The sequence below is a fragment of the Gallus gallus genome, chromosome 1 (assembly GCF_016699485.2).
Source record: "Gallus gallus isolate bGalGal1 chromosome 1, bGalGal1.mat.broiler.GRCg7b, whole genome shotgun sequence".
Taxonomy (NCBI): domain Eukaryota; kingdom Metazoa; phylum Chordata; class Aves; order Galliformes; family Phasianidae; genus Gallus; species Gallus gallus.
Window position 1 is genome coordinate 86,486,507 of NC_052532.1, and position 21,697 is coordinate 86,508,203.

The 21,697-nt window shown below is 41.8% G+C and overlaps 1 long non-coding RNA gene across 4 annotated transcripts in view; it reads left to right on the top strand.

The window, feature by feature from the left end:
• The window catches only part of LOC101751304, a 423,708-nt gene that overhangs the window by 234,757 nt on the left and 167,254 nt on the right, over positions 1–21,697 (top strand). For all 4 annotated transcript variants that reach the window (XR_005842154.2, XR_006930981.1, XR_005842158.2 and 1 more), the window contains exon 3: positions 12,117–12,239. This is a non-coding gene — a long non-coding RNA (uncharacterized LOC101751304). The remainder of the gene's footprint in view (positions 1–12,116; positions 12,240–21,697) is intronic.

The window sequence follows — 21,697 nt, forward strand, 5'->3', positions numbered from 1 at the left end:
CAGCTGCAGTCCTGTTGCTTATGGTTGAGTACACATGCTTCTTAGGCTGGAGAATGGCATGCAAAATTTAGATGCTGACTGCAAATTCCAAGGACTTTTTGTCATCTTGCCTTTTCCTCATGCTATGCTTTTACTCTGTTTCCACAAACAGTCACACTTCCCTCAAGATGCTCCTATTTCCTTCCTTCAGTCACAATCCAGCAAGTGTTGGCTCGAACTGCACAGCCCTGAGCTGATCCTCGTTGCTGTCAACAGAAAGAAGCCCAGGCAGGCAGAGAGTTGTTAAAACTCGGAAACATGACTCTTGCTTGGTACACAGGCTGCTGTTTGGCTCTCTGGTTCATTTAATTGATCCACCACTCTACATCATGCTGAGAACAGGCAAAGGAGAAAGTTCTCTGTGGCATGGAGGTCTGTAGGGTTCACTCTTCTGTGTCCTGTTCTGACACGTCAATTTCCATGCCTTCCTATCACATTTTAAGGACTCATCTCTTGGGTGTAGGTTTTCAGGCCTTCTGAAACCAGTGATATCCCATGAGGAGCTGCTCCCCACTGTACTGAGGGGGCTTCTCCTCCAGATGCAGTTTGGAAAGACAAGTGTGCCCTCTGACTGGATCAAAAGTAAGATTAGGAACATACAGAAGATGAGAAAGATGTGATAAGCTTATAAAGAAGAAGAAAAAGGTATATATAAAGGGTCTAGTTTGTTCTAGTTCAAAAAAAAAAGTGTCAGTCCGTTACTTTAGACCAGCCTGGGTGAGGCTAGTGCTCAGCTGTGAATTTGCAAAGCTTATTTCAATTTGAAACAAGTTGTACATTAATTCCCTTTGCAAGAAGGAAAAAAAAAAAAAAAAAAAAAGAGAGAGAGAAAAAAATTTCTATCTTTGGAGAGTTTACTTTGCGTATTTTCTCCCCAAAATGTTTGCTGATATCCCTGTAGGGGTACTTAATTCTTAAGGGGCAAGAACAATGTAAAGCAAATACAGGTACGCAGCACATAAAGTTTGTTAGATACTTAAAATTACCAAATCTGCATTGAACATAAACACCACAAATATAATACATGAAGTATGTTCTGGGTATTTTCATACCTTTTACACTGCAAAGAAATGTTTCAATAGACTTCTTAGCTGTCTCCTCTCAGAGGCTGATGATGGGATGAACACTGAGACACTCCCCTTTCTGCTCTTAGCATTAAGGCCCCAGGCCTTGTTGAAGGTACATCGTGAAAAAGGACCCAACTGGTTTTGCATCCAGTTTTGAAGGTGAAGCATCATATTTCAGGGCTATCAGTCTAGCAGTTCACACAAGTGCTGAACAAACACCCACCCACCCACCTGAAGTCATCTCTCGACAGAGGCAGAAAAAGGCTGCTCCATCAGCTCATATGTCTTAGACCTGTCACGGGCCCCAGACGGTCATTCTTTGAGTCATTCCGTGATTCCAGATACTAACAAATCTACCAAAGCAGGTTTATCCAGGTTCATATTAGTCAAAACTGCTTAAAATGGTGTATTCTTACTCATTGCCAATTAATACCTCACCAGCTAAATGCAGTGCTGCTCAAACACGGCCACTTGAGCAAATCAGGTGGACCGCATGACAGACGCTGCTTGTTAACATGGGTTTTATTTGTGTTCAGCGTACCGCTACGAATTGCAGTTCTTGAGAACACCTATAAACATCAGCATGTTTTCTGTCTTTTGAAAGTGAAAAAAAAGATTCACAAAGGTTTTATTTGTTTCAGTAATTTAGTATAATTGCAGCAAGGCTGTCAAAGTTATTTCCATTGCAGAACCTTCTTTATTCAACAACCCAGGAAAAAAAGAATAATGAAAAGATAAGATTTTGGGGCAGGTTACAAAGCAATTCTCTGAAGTATTAACTTACACCACCAGCGCCTGTCAAGCTGTGCAGTGCACATGAATGATCTGTGTGTGGCAAGGTGGAGCATCCCAGCTCGTGAGATAACTGCTCTGTGCTGTACCCAGCACAGGGCTCTGCGGCTGCTGCGGGCATAATGCTGGTCTGAGGCTGAGCTGCTTCCCGGGGGCTCTTTCCCAGGCAATCACACACCATAGGGGACGGGGGAAGATGCGTCACCAGCCATTTGTCAGGGTCTTTTTATGTTATCTGATTACAGACAGGTTTGTCTGCAATTTTGAGTGTGGAGTAAGCGTTATTAGTGTCTGGATCAAAGGAATGTTTTGCTATTGCAAGTTTAACGCTTGATTGACGTACCTGGAGAGTGGCACCTTCTCTTTCCTCTTGCAGCTTCCTCGTGTGTCCTTATCCATGTGTGGAAACCATGCTGGGAGCAGAAAATTGCTTCAGTCTTTGGGCCAATTAAGGAGCTCAGGTAGCAGCTCATGGTTAAGTAGTGTCTGGTCAAATATTCCCCGGGGAAACATTTTTTTTCTGTCAAGCAGAAAGGATCAGAATAGGCTGCGGAGGATGAAACATCCAGCAGTCCTATCTAACTTCACAATGTGAAGAGAGGGTTTTTATTTTTGGAAGGAAGCTTGAGAGGCTTGTAATGCTGTGGGAAGAAAAGCACACACTAAGTTCAGCAGAGAGGAACTAGCTAGCAGGCACTTGGAAAAGGGGATTTGGGAATATCTGTGCTGAACATGGACTATGGGGAGAAAATGGATGCTTAAAGCTTCCCCTTTGGAGAGATGCCTGCTCATTGACTTCTGTTCTTGGTCACCTTATATTCTTCTTCCCTTAACTGCTAACTAGTTACTTAAAATGTGGGGCATTTGACTAGGCAAGCCTGAGTGGTTGGCAAATCTGCTGAGCAGAAAGCAGGATCCTTCACCGAAGTCATTTCGCCCTTTAATCCTGAGCTGATGTATTTCCTGTTAAACTTTCTTCACTCTGCTAATGCTATTTCTGCACTGCCACTTCTAGTTCATGCAACCCTCCCGTTCTTCTGAAAATCCCTGCTGTTACACTAACTGTCCTGGTGGTTAAACATTTGTGGTTTCTTTGTTTTATCAAACCATTAAAGTGGGAAAAGACCTCCAAGGTCTTCTAGTCCATCAACCCATCACCACCATATGCCCACTAAACCATGGCACTCAGTGTGACATCTGCCCTTATTTTGAAAACCTCCAGGGATGGTGACTCCCCCAGCTCCCTGGGCAGCCTGTTCCAGTGCCTCACCACTCTTTCTGAGAAGAATATTCTCCTAATATTTCTGTAACAGTAAATGTTGCATTGCTCTTACAGTGAAACTTCTGTGCAAGATGATGTAATATGCTCACTCACACTCAACAACCTGCATTTGAAGTAACACTAATACAATAGACCATTTTGAATTAAAAGTCATGGGATGCTTGGTGTTGCAGGGGGAAAAAAAAGCATCACAGGGTTCTGTTAGTCCAGCAGCTAGGGAAAACTTAGGAAAAATCCTCCAAAAGGCCTCCACACAGTCACATAGTCTGCATGAAATGGATGGAATAACAAGCAGAAAGCGGCACAGACTTAGAATGTATGTCTTTCTCAGGCTGAGATGTGACTGTGTGGAAGTGCTGCTTCTTAGTGTTTCTATTAAAGTAACATCCAGCAGACATCAGGGCACTATCATGATACAGGCTGTCTCAGTATATAGTCCCTGAAGAAATTTGCACTGCTAGCAAATAAATGTGGGTTTCTAACAGCACAGCAACTAAAGCTAAGAGGGAAACAGGTTCTTTGTGAAATAAATACATGTATATATACTTATGAGCTCTTGAAAAAAAAAAGGTCCTATTCTTAAAACAAACAATAGAATGGAAAAGATTGACCAACTCTCAGTGTAACTGCATTTTAGCTGCTTAAAAATATTGTCTGGTGCAGATTCTTAGCTCATTCGCCAAAGTATAAAATAGAATTGCTGACTGTGTTTGAGAAATGTAAGCTAGTGGTTTAAAATCATAAAATTAGTGTTGAACACCGAGCTGCTTCTGGCTTTGGTATGATAAAAGAGCAAAACTTTTGAGGCTTCTTTCTCTTTAGACATTCCCTAAGCAGGAGAAATACCCAACAGATGATTCCCCTGAAGCTACGATGTTTAATTTTAACATAATCTTCAACAATCTGTGGATCTGGGACAATGTGCCTGAAATTAAGAGCCACTTTTTATTGCTGTGTGTCACTTCAGAAAAAGCATTATTCACTTTCAACGTAGAAGTGCAAACCTGAACTCAAAGACCCACATCCTTTTCTCTGCTGTGTCTTATCTCTCCGCAAAATAGGCCAGCAGCCTTTGTTACGATTGTACCACATCAGCTCACCAACAAAACATTTCAGCATAGGACAGTCAGAATATTGTGCGTATGTCTAAGAATTTCTGGGTGCATCCATAATGCTGTTGAAGTGTTATACTTGAAGCAGTCATTACCTCAAAACCTTTTTTCTTGTGGCTTTCAAATGAGAATATTCTATTCTTGCTAAAGAAATGGATGCAAACAGAGAAACATATAGAGCTGAAATTATTCTTTTCTTCCTTACTGATGTATTAATTCCTGACAATAAAAGCATGTATTAGGTGAGTGCTAAGAAAGAAGGTACTATATGAAAGCCTATAATATTGAGGAGAAAAGATGAGGGCAATATTTCTTCCAGGGCTATGGATGCTTCAGTGACATCATTCCAGAGACAGTCCTTGGAGGCATTTGTGCTTCAGAAAGTTGCAGGGATAAAGGGATAAATGAACCTTTGCCATGGGTTGTGGCAGGGTGGAAGATGCATGAAGAGAGATCCTGCAGAGCAGCTGACACAGTGTGTGTGGTTTACCTGGAGTAATTTATGCCTGTATTCTCAAGCGTGAATTGCTTCCCAGCTCTACTTTTCTCCTAAGCTGACAGTCATTTGTTGCCAACTTAATTCCTCGGCTTGTTTAGCTGTAGAGCACAGCCTACAGAGGAAGGGAGAGCACTGGTACTGAATCTGTGAGCTTCCCTCTCCACTTCACATGCTGTCTACAGGGGGAAATGGGGATAAATAGGCTGGGCAGTATAACTGGTCAGGGCAGAGGAGTGTGTTCTTTCCCTTCCCTCAGTGGAAACATGTTCCTTTGAAAAGAAGGGGTAAGTGTATTAGGCTCTATACCCAAACACAGCTGCTATTTCAAAAGCTTTTTTTCTATTTCTAGAATGCATTTTAAAGTTAATCCATGTTCTGCTGCTACCTGTACCTCCTGCCAAGACTGTTGTTTCACAATTCACTTTCAGCACTGGACCAAACTGTTCTTAACATCAGTAGCATGTAAAACGATACAGCTTTTAGCCATCTGCTGAACAAGTAGCACATTAACGTCGACCTTTCTGTTTACTAACTTGCATCCCACCTCACACAGTTCACAGCACCGGAGTACTCAGTTTTGCCGAGGTCAATTTATGCACCACCAGGTGTATGCTCCAGAGTTAAAAGAAGGCTGTCCAGAAGAATACGAGCACTTACTTATAAAAAGCAGCTGCGGGAGCAATGAGGTCTTGGGTTTGTGTGTGTGGTTTTGTTTTTTGCTTTTTCAAATCTGTGCTTCAAGAATGATGTCCTCTGTAGATTACTTGATATTTAATGCTTGCTCAGCTCACACTACCACCTTCCCCTCAACAGAGACTCCAGTAAAATCTTTCTTCGTTACCCATCTCCTTTTGTCATGACATTGTAGGGGATGAGTACCTTTGAAAGCCTTGTTCCTCTGTGAAACATGTTAGAAATTAAGTCTCTGAGCCTGGGGAGATGAAGAGAGGAGGAAAAGGGACAGATGCACACAGGCATGTGAGTACACAGACACGCTTTCACACACCCTTCTTGTAATCTCATGAGTGTCACTTCCCCAGTGTATGTGGCTAGAGTGAGTTACACCCAGCTACAAACCCTTCTGTCTATGTTTGCCGATAGTCTTTATTTGGAAAGGTCAGCAACATTTGCAGGGCAGTGTACCAAGTCATATTTTAATTTTCCCGATTAGAAATAAGGCACATCAAGAGGTCATCAAAATTCCAGGAGTTTGGTCCGTAGTGTCCCAGTTAGGGGCATCAGGAAGTGCTTCTAACTGCCTAATGCTTGGCTTAGTGTAGGTGAAGGACTGGTAAACAGCATTTCTTCCAGATGCTTTCTAAAGAAGCTTTTGGTTCCCAACAGTCCCAGACGTGGACTGCTCACGTGTGCACCATTTGAAATGAGCCCTTGTTGACCACTAAATGAAAGAAAAAAGTATTTTCTTTGCCTCAGCACCAGAGATTCCTATACCCAACAGAGGAAGTAACTAAATGATTTCAGTACGAGAAGCAAATAGAAATGACTATTACCATTACTATTATTACTATTCTTTTATTCAATTTCAAACATATTGCGATGTCGATCAAAAACCAACAACCACAACAAAAAACCTGGGAATTAATTGCACAAGGTCTTGTCCAATATAAACATACCTAGAAGAAAAAAAAAATGATTTTTTGGATTGTTTTCCTTTCTAGTATTTTCCAATTACAACTAACTGAAGTATTACTTATAGCAGCAGTAGTGAAGAAGAGAAAAGAGAGGAAAAGAGAACATTACATTAAATGCACATGTACCCTTAAGTCATTTGTTTAAAAATCTGGGACATATTGGTTGGTGGGGAGTAGCAAAAGAAGATGAATTATCCTAAAATACATTAAAAATCGCAGAGTCAACTTCCAGCTTGGCAAGATTCTGTAATTGTGGAAAAAACTTAAGGATCAGAGTAATTCTTTGCTACTGCCTTTTAGTTCAGTGTGGAAAGCTTTCATGTCAGATATCTCCATTAGCTTTGTATGCAATTTTCTAATTTTTCTGTCTCCTACAAAACCACAGTTTGATTGATTTCAGCCTGTGCAGCAGATGAATATGTTGTCCTTCTGTACTTTTTATTAAGATTATAGAAGTAAGTTGTGCCTTGTTAGTAGGGTCTACTGGTCAGAATTAAATATAGTCCTTTATGTCTTTATTTGATACTGGTTGGGTTCCATTTTTATGCATTACTTCTCCTCCTTGATTCTGATAGTGCACTCTCGCAGAGATTTGCACTGCAATCGGCAGAGTTGGCTGCTGCTGGAACAACAAGTACTTCTCATTCGGAGAAGAATGTGAAGCATGTCCAGGCTTTATTGTTCTTTTGTTGCTGTTCTTCTTCTTCTTCTTCTTTCTTTTTTTCCTGGTGCTTGATTTCTCTGATTACTTTTGGTTCCCCAGCGCTTTAGTATAATATTGATACTCTTAGCTAAACATTTATCTGTAGGATTTGATGAGAAATCATCCATACAAAGAGATTTGTGCTGACTTGGAACAGACTCCTGTATGAGGCTCTGCATTGCTGGGAAGTCCTGAGTTTGCTGTTCCAGGGACACGCCACGGGAGTTGTGATTTCACGTAGCTGCAGAGGTATCAGCGTCAGCACCCTGCATTCAGTAAATAAAACTTTGTGGGTGGCATTCTGGCCCAGCTTTGCTCACACCAGTGTTCCAGAAGTTTTGATGGAAGCAGAGCTTAGTGCAGCAGCAGAAAATGCTTTTGAAAAACTCTGTTTAGCCAAAAGAGGTCTGGGAGGGAAATTCTTGATATGAGTTGTATACATTTTTGTGAGATACAATACCAAACATTAGCAGAGCTTCAGCCATACTGAACAAATGGATTACCATGCTTATGATTTATCTCATTCCTCAATCACTTTATTAGTAAATCCTCACATATTTTGTCTGACTTTTGTCATGTTTTCCCACTTGGCAGTGATGGCTTTTCCCTCCAGCAGAGGATGGCTGTGAGACCGATTACTTCGGTGTGAGTGAGGTTATGTTTACTCTAGAAAGCTCACTGCTGCACATTTTATCAGCGTGCAACAGTTGACTCTGCCATGTGCTCAGAAAACACAAATTTTGCTGCTTGAGCTGATGTGCTCTCTTACTTTGTGCCGTCTCCTGGCTGGTTGGTACAGTGGTCATAGAGCAGAAGTGTTCCCCAGTGTGCTCCCTGGCATTCCTGCAGGGCATGCTTTTCTGTGGTTTTACTGAGACCAGAGGAGACCTGAGGACATCATGAGTCAGCGGGAAAATAATCCCATGATTGTTTCCTTTGCTACTTGATATCCCTGGTGCCTGCTTTGTAAAACTAGATGTGGGGCTGAACAACATGCATCCCAAGGTCCTGAAGGAGCTGGCTGATGTGGTTGCCAAGTCGCTCTCCAACATATTTGAAAAATTGTGACTGTCAGGCAAAGTCCTTTGTGTCTGGAAAAAGGGAAACATCACTCCCCATTTTTAAGAAAGGGAGGAAGGAAGACCTAGGAAACTACAGGCTGGTGAGCCTCACATCCGTGCCTGGGAGGACTATGGAGCAGGTCCCCTGGCGCAACTTGAGGCCATTCCCTCAGTTACATGGGAGAAGAAGCCAACCCCACCTCTCCACAACCTCCTTTCAGGTAGTTGTAGAGAGTGATAAGGTCACCCCTGAGCCTCTTCTTCTCCAGACTGAACAATCCCAGCTTCCTCAGCCACTCCTCATCAGACTTGTGCTCCAGACCCCTCACTAGCTTAGCCGCCCTTCTCTGAACAAGCTCCAGGGCCTGATGCTGACCACCTTTCCCTCACTCACAGTCCCTAGTGCTTGTACTCCTTGCAGCTGATGTCCTTGCTCCTTTGGTTGGCCTTGGTGGTGAGCTGGAGCAACCTCTTTTCCCTATAGGCGGATCAGACCTTACTTTTGTTCAAGAGCATAGAGGTGGAGAGGTGCTCTCATTTTCTGTGGACAAGTGGCCACCAGAGGCATTTCCAAAACATCGGAGGAATGTGTGTAGGTGTCTGCAGTGTGAGTCACTGGACTTGTGGAGTTAAAAGTCCTGCTTAGTTTTACCACTTGCATGGCCATGAATGTTGTACATGACTTTCTAGAGGGCTCCTGGCACAGATTGCTGCATATAAGCAGTGTTGGGTTTGATAACCATGTGCTTCCTGAGCCCTTGTGCTGTTCAAGGAAGGAGATGTAATCAGGTTGAAAAGAGAAATTTTCCTGTTCTCTCAAATTTGTCTGCTGGGGCCCGTACACCAGTTGTTAAAACTCCAAGGTGTGAATCTGGGCTATGAAAGCAGTTGTCTTTATACTAAATGAGGCCGAGAGGAATGAGCAACTGGAAGTAGAACGTAACAGTACATCCTGAAAAATGCGTGAGACACATTCAGCATAGCTATTTGTTAGTTTTTTAACGAGGAGACACAATGCGTTACAGTGCCATACAGTTATTCTTTTGGAAAATATAGTTAGATGAGGTTGTTTTATCAAGATTCCTTGTACTTCTTGGGAGGCCTGATGTGGCTATGTGTAAAACCCACAAAAATGTGGTTTTACCTGCCCCCGCAGAGCTAACTGCAGGTATGTGAAATAGGTGGTGTTCGCAATGTGACAGCTGATCTTTATTTTTCTTGGCTTTTATAAACACTAAAAACAGGGCTCCACTGGTTTATCAGTGCTAAATATAAATAAATTCTTGATTTTGATATATCTTGAAATCTTACTTGCATCAGCAATGTTTTTCATGAGAAAAACAGATGTGTATTCCAGGTATAGTTCACAAAAAGATCAGAATTTATGGCCTGATATGTCTAATGTTATCTTGTACATGTAGATACTTCCAGCTGCAGTAAAAATCTGATTAGCACTCTAGTCAGCTCTTTGAATCACTGAAGTTAAAATGAAAAGCTAACCTAAAATGCTGTGAAATATAACTTTTCAAAATGTCCAATTTAGGATTTATATTAAGTCCTTGAATAAAAGGACCCTTTCCATTTCTTTCAGTAGGCTCTGGGTAAGGACTACATAATACATGACTCTTAGGGTATCTTCTCCTGTAATGAAGGAACAATAACAATAAATTCAGTTTAAATATGTATTCATGTGTTAGAGGAGGTTAAAATAAATGTGTCTATAGTTTTCAAGAGTGTTTAGACTCACTCAAATGCATGTTGTGGCCTGTAGTTTGAATAACAGCCATGAAGAAACCTTCTATGGAGGATTCTATTTTGCAAATGAACTTTAATAACACAACTTTAGATTTAGAAAATGTTTACTTTATGAGTGTGAATGTTCAAACTTGAGCCAAATGATGTCCTAAATTGTCATTGACTTATGAAATGCCGTGTTAAACAATCAAATGCCATCTTAATAACTCTGTAATTGCATAGCCAATCACAATCAATGTACTAATCACTGTAGGAAAATCTAACAATTCCTCTTCAAAATGTTATCCTGGTTATTAACATAATCGATATCACATGTAGTTGTAACAACTAATAATAATGTAAGGGCTTTTCACATTTGTGGAGCACTGTATAACTTCAGATTCAGTACAAATATTTGCCACTTGAGCTGAAGCCCCAGTGATTCCGATTAATTTATTTATTATTTATTTTAAAATTAGCTTATTTTCTACAAGCTTAACTATCTCCTTGCCTGCCCTATACAGAAAAAAAAAATAAAGGGTGTGGAGGAAAGTTAATCCTTGTCTGTTATTTTACGCTCCTCTTGTTTCCCAGCACAGTTTCTGACTAATTCATTATTCCTGCTTCTCTGGATTGAAACATCTGAATTTTTTTTGGCATGTTATCAACTGTTGGACTTGTCCACAGCAGCAGAACTAGCGTGGCAGATACATTTTAATTAAACTCATGAAACGAGATCCTCATTCTCTTTGTTGCAGTGCTGCTAACATCCCACTCTAGCTCTAAGCCCTGCCGATGGAGGTCTCCACAGACAGATGATGTGCTGTGCCCTATAGAAGCTCCCAAAGTTGTCTGGACAGCTCAGACTGAAGTCAGTGGTAGCATTTTCCTCTTGGATCTAACCTAAAATGTGTCAGCACCCAAATATCATTTCCCCCAGCATTTGAGAATCACCAGGGAAGATGTTTGTATACAGACATTAAAAGGAAATGTTTTCCCGATGTTGGACTCATATATTGAAGTCATCGTTTCCTTCAGTAAGATGGTATCTGGTATTACCATGTGAACAGAAGCATAAAATCCTTTCATGGGATTAAATAGCACATATCTGTAGGTGGCATTATGTTTATTAGATTTTGCTCAGTTAATACATTTTCCTCTCTCTTTCCTGTTGGTTACTGTGGAGTGGAAAATGTGCTGATTCAACACCCATTCACGTAATGGTTGTTACATTCCCTGATACTATAATTGGCCAAATAATTAAGTTATGCTTGCTACAGTATTACAACAGGCCAAAATTGCCTCAGAATTTAGCATTACGAAGGCAGGAAAGTAACTGTGAAATGAGGTTCCTTTCAGTGATGTATATTCACCTTCTACACACCAAGTCCTCTGAAAACATACTGTACTGGAAGGACCGAGGACTGGAAGGCAAATGAAGGACTGCAGAGTACGTTTTCTTCAGAACTGCTACATGCCTGGGGGAGATAAGAGCATCTCCTCGCCATCACAGCTCACCGCAGAGACTTCCTTTTGGTAGGGAGTTATGAATCGCCAGCTGTCAGCACCTGGTTGGAGCTCGACACAAATGATAAATGGTCCTTGTAATATTAGGATTGGTTATGAAGTCTGTGCATCTGATCATTTTGTTACATTTGACCAGGGATAGAAAAGGATCAACAGCCAAAAGACATGAGGATTTAGAGGACCTGAAGTCTTTCTACTACTACTTTTTCACTGCAGCTCATCTCAAATAAATGCAGTGATGCCAAGAGATGCGTTAATTCCCAGCGTTTGATTTCTGTTTCAAATGTTAGATTGCCACTGTCCATAACATCTCTAAAACTTGCAAGATTTCCTGTAGTTCTTCTTACGAATTTTTGCGCTAATGGCTGAAATTCTATTTAACCATTATCAACCTTGTAATAGTTCTGTCTGAAGTTTAATTCTACACAAAAGAAACTTCATTGGAAGCTTTTTGTGTTTCTTGAATTAGTTCGTTTACCTGTATTAAATCAGCATCCTAATTTTTCTCCGGAGCACCACTGGATACCTTGTGGAGGTATTAAGAAAGAAAATGATGGTCTGGTGTTCTTACCTAGTCTACATTTGTGGAATAACACCGAATTTGTGGCTTTCTCCAAGTCTCCATCTTTGTTACCTATTTTCCAACAGCTTCAACAGTAAGTGACCTTGGAGAACCCTTGGAGAACCCCCAGCCAGCAGTGCCAGACCTTGGATCAGGCCCATGAGAATGCAATGCTGTGGAAAATGAATCACCTCCATTTCTCCAGCAAGGTGGGTGAGGCACATTATTTTTTCAGTATAGGCAGCAAATGTTTTGCTTATCTACACTGCTGACTGCGTGGAAAAAAAACTTGGGACTGTGACATTCAACTCTAGCGACTGTATTTGCTACTTACTTTAGGTTAGACGTGGTACCTATTCATTCACATATTTCAGTGTCCCCTGAAAATAATTCAAGCTTTGTTGTATGGGGTGTAACAGGTGTAATAAGTGTCAGTATGAGCAGCTCAATTGAAGATGATGACCATGATTAAGTGAATGCAATAGAAGAGATGAAGTAACTCACCAGAGATAGGAACATCAGCTATAGATACCAGATCTCCCAGCTGCCAGCACTACTAACCAGACATGCAATAAACATCAATCATGGAGTCAGGGGTAATGGATGGGGGATATTAACTGGCTATAAGACAGACATTTTCATGCTGAATTTGCGTAGGCTTGATGAGAAACAACTGACAACAAAACGGGGCATCACATCCCAAGTGTCAGAGACTTTAAAGTTAGAAGGTTAGTTGGATATCTGCACCTCTCCCACACAGGTAAGTTAATACTGAGTTGTAAGTTGTTTGTATCTCATGTTCAGTTTTAGACTTTCCCTCAACCACCCCAATATCAAGTTTTCTGTTTGTATCAAAGCTGAATCTCTGTGACTCACTAAAAAAAGCCATTCAAATTTCACTTTCTATCTGTGCATGGGCTTTTCTTTTAAGGAACATGACTCCTGTCTGCAGGTGGAGAGCTTCTGTGGTTACACTGAAATGCCAGAGAGCTTTGCAAGCACTGGCTAAGTTGCAAGTTTGTACATGGATCTCCCTGTGCCTTGAAGAAAAGCCCTCACTGTACCACCAGTGATGTCCTTCTGCCCAAAGATAAGCCTTGTCCATTTTCCACAATCACACTGTCTGAGGAACAGTGGTATTTGGAGCATTCTGCCTTTGTTGCCAGCAGTAAGGCTGAGCTGCAGGAACTGCGTGGACAAGCAGGCAGTAAGAAAATGGAAGTCAGATTTAGAGGGAGATACCTGCAAGCATTAAAGTGTGAGACATCAAAATGAAATAGTTAAAGGGTGTGGAGTGTTAAAAGTGGGGAGAGAGGCATACTGAGCATCAGGTAGGACTTGTGTCTGTCATGTTCTGAGTTGTCAGGCTCAGGGGGTGAAACCCTGACCTCAGGAGAGATAGAGACTGTTTTGCCTAACAGTGAAAAATACCCAGCCCTGTATACTAACTAACCAGTACAGAAACCAGCCCCAAATGCCTACAGCTGTCTACAAAGCCACAACTGAAAAATAATGACATTATTCTAAAACCATCAGTAAGCTTGCTGAGGCTCAGTGGCCAGGCTGTGCCTAGCAGTGGTGCAGGCAGTAATGAGCACACAGGGCACTGTGCAAAGTGCTCTGAGAACACCCACCCTGGCTCTCCCTGCTTCTCTGCTTAGCAAAGGCTGTCTCCAAAGCAATGTGTCCATCACCATCCATCAAAATCCCTCTTACTTTCTGCCTTTGCATGAAAAGTTCTGAAAAGTTGCTCTTAGAAACTCAACTTATTTATTACCCCTCAGGATTTTATTTTATTTTTAATATTATTCAGTTAAATACAGGTAGTAAGTAATCTCTCTACAGCAATGAAGTCATTCCAGTTGCCTGAAAATACTGAGAAGGAGGAAAAGAACTGAAAGTGTTTTCTTAAATTGCATTTGTGGCAATGGATCCTTGTGCATACTATCATGGGTAACATAATGCAAATTGCCAAGACTGACAAAGCTGCTGTAGAGCCAGAAGCTTTTTGCTTTCAATCCTCAAGTGAAATGGAGATTGATCTGAGCTCCCAGCTTAGCAGTTAAACAGATTTTGCCAGTCTTTGTTTCTAATCAAATCAAAATAAAAGTGAAACGTTCCTTTATAAGAATGCAGAAATGTAAATATATAGAAAATTGAAATATAATAAAATTAATTACCCTAAATGGACACATCGTGACAAGTAAATACATAAAGAAACAAAATCATTAATTGATTGAGCTTCTTGTTATAATGAAACTGTTTGCAGGGATTAACAGCTCCTTTCTGAGACACTGAACTCTGACACAATGTTTACATTTCCATATATTTTTAATGATCACACAGTTTAACATTTGAATAAAACAGCGCCATATGCCTTAGCTGCATTAAACACTGCAAGCACTGAGCACTAAATATGGAATAAATTATCATATAAAGATATTTAATACTGGCAAGTCCCACTAATATTCCCCATCACTTTAATTTTAATAAGCCAGGACTTTGCTAAAATGAAATGTCTCTTTTTATTAAGTGCAGAGTAAAAATGTTTAATAGAAGTGCTGGAACGAAGCACAGACTGGACACAAATGTTTTCATTTTGCTTAAGAAAAAGAAAAGAGAAGGAACATTTATATTTTCCGAAACAAATAGAATCATTTTCATGACTTGTTCTTTCTAGGGTGGTTTTTTTTTTCGAATGCAAGTGGAAAATTATTTTATTTAGATCTGCTTTCAGAGCAAAGAACAGAACTATGCAATAATATATGCATCAGAGACTGGCTGCACTTGGACAGCTGGGATGGGCTCTGTAGTTTCACTGAAGTGCCAAGACTAAACCACTGGAAATGGACAGAAAAGCCAGTTTCTTTAACAGCAGCTCATACAGGGGATGTATTTTCCTGGTATAATAATTTAATAGTATATAGTCCCTTTAACTTTAGAGCTACCCAACGCAGTTTAGAAGAATTTGCAGTGTGTGACCAGGAGACATGCATGCTTACTGTGCACAGGGGATAGAGCTAAGAGCAAAGCGATCTGCTGGCCTTGCTCTGTTGATGATAGGAGCTCTTCTTACCCGCTCTCCCGGCTCCACCCCTGCAGTGCTCCTTGGAGTCATAGTAAAGGAAATATCAGACTCTGCTCATTTTCTTCTGAAACTACCAAGTGGACCTTGACACCAAATATGTCTTTCAAAGAAATGACGTTTAACCAAAAGCTTGATCTGTAATGGGATACTGTCTAAATCCTATAATGGAAGTAATTTACCAGATTGGTTTAGAGGCGTATTAAGGCAATATAGGAACCATGGTCTGCATCACTGATAATGTTATCCATGCACTTGCTAGTCCATTAGCAGAGTGATTCATCTGAGAACAGCAAAGGGCCAAACCACTCTCCCAAACATGCAAACATCTAGACAAAATAGATCACAGAAGCAACTAAGCAGCTGTTCCCTTTCTTGCCATACCTGCTGCTGGTGGATGGTGGAGCAAATGGCCATTAGGGCTCATACTTTTAACAAGATTGTATGTGTCTCTTTGAAAAATGCCATTTGAGATGGATGTGTTTTCCTTGCAGATATTACATGTAGCTGCAGTCCCCCAGCTTGCTGTTCAATTAGGGACAAATCTCTAACAAAATACACAGCTGTGAACTACTGAACTTAACCTGGCATTAGCCAGCATTAGAAAGGCATGCTCTGATAACTTCAGCAGGCGGAGGAGGTTATTTAAGGGAATGTATTCTCTGTCTCATATAATCACTGAGATTATTTCTCGCTATCTCTTCCTTCTCCTCCCCACCAGAACGAGATGCAGCTGCAGCAGCACCAGCTGTGTTGGCAGGGGCAGGCAGAGCCTCAGGCAGAGGGCTGCTGTGGGCTGAGGGTGCAGCAGTCCCTCGTGGCTCAAAAGGATTGTGGTGAGATGGGGACCAAAGTCCAGGGTAGCCTCACTACCTTCCCTGCCACATCAGCAAGTGACTCAGGTTTGAGAACCCAGCACAGACTGCTTTCTTTCTGTGCCTGGATTATAACCAATTGTGTCAGTGCAATATGGATTTCTGTGTAATACAGTAAACAGGCTCGGTTTGATCAAAGAGGGGACTTTTTAAAGGTACAGTCAGAAATAAGAACGGCTCATCAGCTTGAACATATCATAAAACTGTACTTCAAATATGTATGGCGATGCTCAAATAATCCCTGAAGTGCCTGTAATTTATTGAGTCCCACCGAGTAGCAGCATCACTGTGGTCAGGTAGAGATAAGTGGATTAGTTCTGGATGTGGGCATCTGAACTTATACTTCACTGCTCAAATTCATACCTACCAAATTTGAGCCTATCATCGTGTTGTGGGGCTCAGCTATCTAAATTTGCTATGGTCTAACCTGTCCGAGATATTTGAGGTGAAATAACATCTTGCGGGGATACAGCTGTTCCTTGTGCCTGCTGGGGAGGGGGGAGCCTCCTCTAATCTCCTGCTAATATTATTGCCTTTCATATCTGTTTATTTCCAACCAGAGGGAAACGCTGCCACATTTGGCGTGGTCAGTGCTCGCTCTCACGTTAATTGGTTTTGTTCTGCCTGTCTCTATTTGTCTATGTGTGTCCCTAGTAACTCTGACACCGGTTCTAACACTGACGGCGGTTTTGCTTTCCACTTTTTGCTGAGCAAAAGAGGTGACAGGCAGCCTTTATCAGTGTTGTTCCACAGCAGTGTTAAACGTGTATATGAGTCCAGCTCAGTTTTCTGCATTGCTTGACATTGTTTTCTACCAGCCACTTAGATGGCTGATAATGAGAGTTTAATCTTTACTGCTAAAAAAAATGTTTCTACTAAATGTAGGCATATCACTGGCCATTAAATACATTGTGGATATGACAGCTGGAGAGAATAGGTATACTCAGTCCCCTTTCTTGTGTCAGAGTCTTTGAGTAATGCTTTTTCTTCACAGTGAAAAAAGCAGCAAGACGTAAGTGCCTCCTCCAAAACAAGTAGATCTCTGCCTGATTTGATCCAAACATGGTCTTGTTTTGCCACCAGATAGACCTTTCTCACTTGATTTGCTTTATATCTTTATCATCTTCTCTTTCTCCATGTTGGGCACAGGTTTGGTTGTTGGCGTTCTCTGCAGTGTCTGCAAATTCAGGTTCTGCTTCTTGTGGAATCTGCCTTTGATTTGGCGTATTTTCCTCTGCCTTTAGTATGAGATACTCAGCAGTCCCAACAAAGCCGATGTTGGCTCTCCACAAAGCAGGTGCTTGCTGGTCCCCAAGCCCATCCAAACACAAATGGCCGCCCAGCATCTGCATGCTGGGGGATCTGTGAGACGGAGTCCTTCCCATCCAAGCCAACACTCCCAAGTGCAACACAGAAGGATGGTTTTGGGCATTTGGGCCCAACAGTGCAAGTAGCACTCAGTGACGTTGACAGTCATGCTATAAACTGTGAGCTCTTCAGCCTGAGGACAGTTTTGAGCTCTTTGGTCTCTCCTTTTTCCCCTAGTGCTTGCTTGTTTTCAACCATAGTGTGTTCACGTTCATGCAAAGTGGCTCAGATCCCCGCATTATAGTTTCACTGTCAGCCACCCCTGAGTTAATTGGAAGCTCTTAAAAACACTAAGTGCCTCAGAACCTGCTATTGTCAGAAAATAAGGTACTTCCTGGCATTCTTTTTTTTTTGGCTGGTCTCCTAAGTCAGCAGGTGCCTTTGGCTTGCAGATTTCCATGCCATATCTGCTCTGGTAAGGCTCTTAAAGGCAGTGCACAGCTTGAAATTGCATGGAGCAATGGCTACAGCATAGTAAGACAAACCTGAGGAGCCTGTGGCTTAGGCAGCTCAGGTAACTGTCTAGCTATCCTCAGGGTAAGCTAGCCCTCATCCATCTGGATTCTTGAGCCCACAGGTTACCAGTTGCTGGTTAGTACTGAGAATAGGCTGGATGCTTTATGTCATCCTGTATTTGCTGCCCCTGAAGACCCAGCTTTGGTATCAGGTAGCCATTGTTGTGAGTGTCCAGTACCATATAGCCTTCTCATTGCTCCTGGTAGATTCACTGAGCTTCGGTGGGATTTCCTAAATGTAAAACTTCTTGCTGAGAAGTGCCATCATTCAACGGCTGCAAGCAGATGCCCTTAAGGCCAGTGAAAGAAGCTTCTTTTCTGCAAAATCTTTGGTTATAAGGCTTCCCAAAGGAAAGGAGAGGAAATTTTCCCTGCTACTTTCCAGGGCTTGAAATCAATATGATCCACCACCTACCCAGTGCTCACTTGGGGAAAGTGAGCAGAGATGCAGAGATGCACTCCTATCCTTTGTTTTTCACAGAGATTCCCACCCTGTGCCTGCACATTGCCAGCTGAGCCAGCCCATTAGCACGAGCAAAACTGAATTAAGAGCCTAAGGAGGAAGATGGTGTGTGGAGTGGGGCAGGTGGGAAAAACACAAAGGGTTGAAGGGGAAAGATAATTTGCAGGCAGAAGGGCTGTGTCCCTTTGTGGCCTCCAGCAGGGTGCTCCCTGATGACAGCCTGTGTTTTAGCTGAAGCGTGCTCATTGCAGGGCTGAGGGAGGGTGAGAGGTAGAAAGGGGTAATCTCATAAGGATACGTTTTATCTTCGGTAATCAGGAAGAAAAAGGAGGGGATGGAAGGAGGGCTGTTTATACAGCTCTTCTGGCTGAGGTCACCCCAGAGAGGCAACCACAATGCAAGGGGATTAAAATAGCAAAGTATCCTCCAGCCAACCATTACATCTCTGCTATATCCTCATGACACAGATTTTGAAACCTTTGGAGACCTCCTGTCTGGGTAAATGAGGGGGAAGGTTCTCACTGCTTTCAGGATATCCCAACAGTTGAGAGGGTGAGACCCACACAGTCATTTCTCCTCCTCACGGCCAACCACTCTCATCCACCCTGTGACAGCACCTGCTATTTTTCCTTGAGAAGCAGTGACAATCTTGATCTGTTTCCATTTCTGATCCTTCTCCAGTATCAGGATTTTGACAGAGAAGATCAAATCTGTTAGTGGAAATTAATTCCATTTTTGTATATTTTACCATCAAAACAAATACAGTCTCTGCAGATTTCTGGGAACTGTTCTGATTATTTTAGTTGCCTGGGCAGTGACTTACCGGCTGTTCACAAACGAATGATTCTCAGCTTGAGGTACTGGTGGGAATTTCTCATTGCAGTCACAAGTCAAGGAGGGAATTTACATTCTTAAGCATACCAATGTTACCCAACCCCGCACCCTACCTGTATGGCTATTAGGGAAGTACAAGTGGTAGCTGCCTGGGGAGATCCTCTTTCACCAGCAGCCTCCTTCCCCCATGTGCAGTTGTCTGCAGCTCTGTAAGCGCAGTTTTGCCCTGCTGTGCTAGGAAGGCCTGGCATAAGCTGCATGGACAAATGTTGCTGATGTGTGAGGACTTGTTAAACTTCAGTAACTGAGCCCACAGAAGTGAACTGTATTCTGCTCCAAGATTGCTTGTTTTTTTTCCCCTTCCTTTTGATGAAAAAAAGGTTGTATTTTATTGTGTTTTATTTTATTTTATTTTAATTCTGTCAAGTAGCCAATGGTACACCAGTGGTAAGGTGTAATTTTTATTCAAATTAGTGACAGGTGTAATTACAGTTGTCAGATGGGATTTTCTGTGCACCCCTGGTTGCTGTAAATAATGCAGCATTATATATAAGCTTTAGGCTTAGTTGTTGACATCTAGGTCTGTGAACTGTGAACACTGAGTATGGTGACATTAGCACACTGCGGAGTGTTGAGGGACATGCCTGAAATGGAGTATGACTCTACTCAACTTTTTAGGTGCTGAAATGCAAATATTTATTTCCCAAGACTTTTTCTGACATCAAGGGCAAGTAAAAGTCCACAAGGCATTGGTTTCTGGAAACCAAAAGATTGTTCTTGTGGTTATGTAGGAGGTTTTAAATAAGTCATGACCTTCCCAATGTTTATTTGCATTTCCAGTCTATATTTCAAGCATAGTAACTAAGTCTTGTTAATTTGCTATTGTAGACAGCCACAAGAGCAGCAGTCATGTTGATAGTGACCACCTCATAGAGAGTCACTGTATAAATGAGCATTAGTGTGTGTTAATCACAGAATCACAGGAACACAGAATGACCTGGATTGGAAGGGACTTCAAGGATCATGAATCTCCAACGCCCCTGCCACAGGAAATTTGGTGTTGTTTTTAAATGGATACTAGTACTGGTGTGGTAAATTCAGCCATGTGTTCTTTCCATAGCTTACTGTGTTGTATGATATCTATATACGTAATTCAGTTATTTACTTTTTGGTGCCTATAATGGAAAACCTCAGTACTGTTGAGCAGCTGTTTTTACCATTTAGCAGCTGGCTATCCAGCTAAGACATGGCTATAGTGAATCTTGCTTAGGGGTAAAGCTGAGGACGATCCTGTATGGTGTAAGGCCATAAATCCCTGACTAAATATTAATAAGCTTCTGATTGTAGTGTTACTACATCTTCTACTTCCCAACTAGCAAGTAGCTGTAAAATGTAGCCCGAGCTCTTCAGGAAGTCTGCACCCAGGCTGCAGAGCTCCACAGGAGCTGCAGGGCTATGCTATGTTGAGACCCCATGCAAGTCCTGTGGTCCCCCTGTTGAAATCTTCAGGGTTTTCTCTTTATATATTCTCCTGAAAGAGTGAGAAAATCTTTCATAATTAAATTCACAAAACTTCTAAGGCTCGGATTGTGACTTGTTTGCACTGAGAGCAGCCATTCACTGCAGAAAGCAAGATATACTGAAATGTTTGTGAAAATAACCGTAGAGAAGCTCTCTCGTCCTGTACATACCAGGCTTCAGAAATGCAAAAGTTAAAACTAAATTCTTAACTTGCTGTTATTTCCAGCAACAACAACAGCGTTCAGAATAATCCCAAATGTCTTCAGAGGGTCAGTTCAGATAAGCAACCAAAAGTTCATTTGATATAATCTGGAAAGTTTATCTAAACTTCTTGTGTCTGCATAATTGAGTTTGAAATCTTACAAGAACAGGCTTGTTCTCTGACTCCATATAACATACACTGTATCTTCCACATGTCTGCAGTTTCCAAATTGTTAATCTCCAATGACCCAGACAAAAGTCAACAATATTTGCAGTCGTACATAACACTTGCTCTGTTCAAATATGTCATTCCTGTTATCTTTATAAATGGCATCACCACAGCATAAGCACAGGATGAAGATTTGAGATGCAATAACCTTTTATGCTTCTTGGCTTAAACAGTATCTTCTCATGTCCAGCACGGCACATAATTCCGAGTTTCAAGTGACTGCATTTAATCAACTGTTTGATGTGATAATCAAAGTTTGGGCTTCATTCAAATACAAGCGCAGCAAGCACTGCCTTCAGCTTCCAACTCCCAGATCCTGCATCTCCCAGTATACTGTCACTGAGAAGTTAGGGATGAAGATACTTCTCAGGTAAGCAGAGAAGCCTGCCAGTGCCCTGCTGCCTGCTGGAGCTTTCTGTCCTTGTTTATCGTAGAATCATAGAACGGCTTGGGCTGGAAGGCCCTTAAAGGTTCCATTCCACCAGCTGAGGCTGCCCAGGGTCCCATCCAACCCGGCCTTGAATGCCTCCAGGGACGGAGCATCCACGGCTTCTCTGAGCAGCCTGTGTCAGCGCC